The sequence below is a fragment of the Ptychodera flava genome, chromosome 19 (genome assembly GCF_041260155.1).
Source record: "Ptychodera flava strain L36383 chromosome 19, AS_Pfla_20210202, whole genome shotgun sequence".
NCBI lineage: Eukaryota > Metazoa > Hemichordata > Enteropneusta > Ptychoderidae > Ptychodera > Ptychodera flava.
Window position 1 is genome coordinate 1,093,284 of NC_091946.1, and position 4,055 is coordinate 1,097,338.

Below are 4,055 nucleotides of genomic sequence, written 5' to 3' on the forward strand. Positions count from 1 at the left end.
CATGTATGCATGGTGGTACATGTATGCATGGTTGAATGGTGGTACATGTATGCATGGTTGAATGGTGGTACATGTAATAATGGTTGAATGGTGGTACATGTATGCATGGTGGTACATGTATGCATGGTTGAATGGTGGTACATGTATGCATGGTTGAATGGTGGTATATGTATGCATGGTTGAATGGTGGTATATGTATGCATGGTTGAATGGTGGTATATGGTTGAATGGTGGTACATGTATGCATGGTTGAATGTTAATGTGGAAAGTTTCTATTTATACAAGGAATAAATTGTTGAATACAGACAACTGTTGCTTTCGAAGTATTTTGACAAAGCCTTGATGGTCACAGGATAATATCAGCAAATAAAAAGTTATAAATATAAGTATATATACAGCCTTTTTCACTTCCTAGCTGTTTTACAGTTGAAGTGAATATCATCGAAAGTCACATACCTTTACAAATGATAATTACATGAACCTTAACGATTTGTTTCAATCAAAATACAATATCCAGATATTTTAACATTTACTGATCAACAATCTTCATTACTTTGGGAACTCTTGTGACCTCAAGTGACTTGAGGTGAATTTCCTTGTAATGTCAAATGTTGAACAATTTAAAAGGTTCAGAAGCTGTAACTTTTGATGGTTCGCTATTTTTTTGTATGTCAGTTACAGATTTTTGTTCTACTTCCCAAAGAATTTGAAACACTTACTATTGTATTGTACTATTGTCAACACAACATCTACTGGTGCTTTGTTATTGTTTACATTTGAATTCTAGTTCAGACCAGAATTCACTTCAACAATAGCAATGCAGTCTGTACACCTACAAGCTGAGTTGACCAGCTGAATACTATGCATCTCAACATGCTTTGGGCAGTAGAATCTGTCATTGACATTAAAAACAAAAATTTTGAAAAAAATAAAAAATTACAGCTATTGGCCCTTTAAACAATATTGAATGAAGGAGTATCACACAGCATTGAATGAAGGAGTATCACACAGCATTGAATGAAGGAGTATCACACAGCATTGAATGAAGGAGTATCACACAGCATTGAATGAAGGAGTATCACACAGCATTGAATGAAGGAGTATCACACAGCATTGCTACCCATACCTTTTGAAAAATTACAGTATTTGGACAATAATGGGGTATCACAGTGTGTACAAGTCACAACAACCATGATGAATAATGCTGCTTTGAATTTGAGTACATTGTATACAAAAAGAAAAACAGACATAAACTTTACCATTTTTGTAAAACTTTACATGTAACCGAATACTAGTTGACATTAGCAGACTTTCTGCAGATTATGACTGTACGCGATGAGACTGCTTATAGAGAGCACCCTACAATGAGCTATATCAGTAAAGTGTTGGCTTTCAAGCTATGGAAAGGTTGACTGTAAAGTGTTGGCTTTCAAGCTACGAAAAGGTTGACTGTAAAGTGTTGGCTTTCAAGCTATGGAAAGGTTGACTGTATGAAATGAGACTGCTTATAGAGAGCACCCTACAATGAGCTATATCAGTGAAGTGTTGGCTTTCAAGCTATGGAAAGGTTGACTGTAAAGTGTTGGCTTTCAAGCTATGGATAGGTTGACTGTAAAGTGTTGGCTTTCAAGCTATGGAAAGGTTGACTGTATGAAATGAGACTACTTGTAGAGAGCACCCTACAATGAGCTATATCAGTGAAGTGTTGGCTTTCAAGCTATGGAAAGGTTGACTGTAAAGTGTTGGCTTTCAAGCTATGGAAAGGTTGACTGTAAAGTGTTGGCTTTCAAGCTATGGAAAGGTTGACTGTAAAGTGTTGGCTTTCAAGCTATGGAAAGGTTGACTGTATGAAATGAGACTGCTTATAGAGAGCACCCTACAATGAGCTATATCAGTAAAGTGTTGGCTTTCAAGCTATGGAAAGGTTGACTGTATGAAATGAGACTACTTGTAGAGGGCACCCAAGGATAATTCTCTCAGTGAAGTGTTGGCTTTCAAGCTATGAAAAGGTAACCTGTTAGGACTTGATAAAAAATGAATTCCTTGTAAGTTTATCAAAATAAAAAAAAATGAACAAGGCATATTTCCCCTTGACAGTAATAATTATGGATTCCATGTCATGTATTGACATTGATTGATGAATGTGATGTTTTATATCCAGTACTTTGTAAATGTCTATTTTCACTCGTGAAAATTTCAATGTTCTTTGTACATATTTTGGTGCTTTGTGTTGGACATCACATTAACTAGCCTACAATCATCAAAGTATATGACCCTCTACTGAACAGCTGTTGAATACACCATAATACTTGAAAACTTTGAAAAATATTACATGAAATACCAAATAATATGGCATAAAATGTACAAAAGTGAAATAGTGAAAGACACAGAGTCACCATCTATGGACATAAATTAGATTACTTTAGTTTCATGTAAAAAATGATTTATATTCTTAAACATTCAATGTTCCTGGTCATCATAACTTCTTGCAGATATAAGACACAACCCTTTGAAGATATTCTACTAATCACATGTTCCATAATTGTCATCTTTCAGATAGAATGATAACATGTGACAAACAAATTGTAAAAATCCAAATTTATCATTGGTGGATAATCTCACCTACACTGCCAGCTCTGGAAAGATGTCTGTAAATCAAACTCCTAAAATTTACAGAAAGATGAAGATACTTGTAATCATATAATTGCAGGTGACTAAAATATTATAATAGTCAATATTTGCTCTGTTCATTTGCAAAAGACAACATGCATCATTAGTTGGTGCAAAAGAATTACCACACCATGTCTTTATGTGTTACCAAAGCAACTGTTGCTGAGCAACATGACTTTACAGATTCACAGTGTACCTTTCATAGTAGGTCACTATTTACAATTATTATAATTCTTTTCAAAACTGGGAAAAATATAGTTTTTAGCAAACAGAGATAAAAACTTTGAGTCAGCATTTTATGAAAGACTGAAACCTAAATACTTTATTTTCTAGCAAATTATCATCATTTGTATGATGATATGTCATGCAAAATACCTGTTACCTGTACCAATAATTGACTTCTTGTTGTCAAGACAATATTGGTACATCATATGAAAACAGGTAGGGTTGTTGGGTAGTAACTGAATACAACAAAGGACACTATTTTTCAGCTAACTACCGATCCTGTGGATTGCAAGATGCTTGTAATCATGTCATGTGATCTATGGTCTTGGAGCATTTCTCCACACGCCATTGCCATGACTGGGAGTATTCATCAACACGTGTCATGCTACGACTAATGATCTGATCTTTCATTTTATACATCAAATTACTGGCAGGAACTCTGACCATGTAAATAATTGTCAATGAATTCATTTGGTTCCTTATCAGTGTATCAAGTGTTCTCATTAAGCTTTCAAGCGACGGAAAATCACAGTTCCATAAAGATAAGACCAGGTGATTCATTATGACTGACATAAAATAAATAAGATTGCGTGACTATTATTTATCTACACACCACACTCACATCAACGGTTCTCTTTACTGTAGCAAAATTTAAGGTAGTTTGCAAAACTGTAAATTGAATGAAATAAGTCAAACATATTATATTGACGGTTGAGGTACTGTTGAACTAGAGACAGAACCACCACTTCCTTAATTACTGAGCTATCTGTGAAAAGAATGTCTCTATGAAAGACAGACTTTACCTTTAGGTAGAAGGCACCTCAGAGACAGATATTCACTCTCAAATTTTCACTTTACAAAACTTTTCTGATTTACTGCTTGTGTGGGCTCATTTTGAAGCTCTTGAAGAAAGTAAAGTTTTAACATTCTTTTTTTTGTTAGGTTGCATTCACAAAAAGTGGTGAGGGGGCTGGAGGAATTCAGGGGGGATTCAAAAATTCTAGGGGTAGTTGAGGGGGGACTTGAAAGTTTTGCTCTGCCTACGGGGGGGGGGGGGGGGGGGGGGGGGGGACCTGAAGATATTTTGGTTCCGAACATTTTGATGTTACCTAATGGTTCTAATGTTAGTAATAATTAAACAAAATCTAGAACCATTTTGT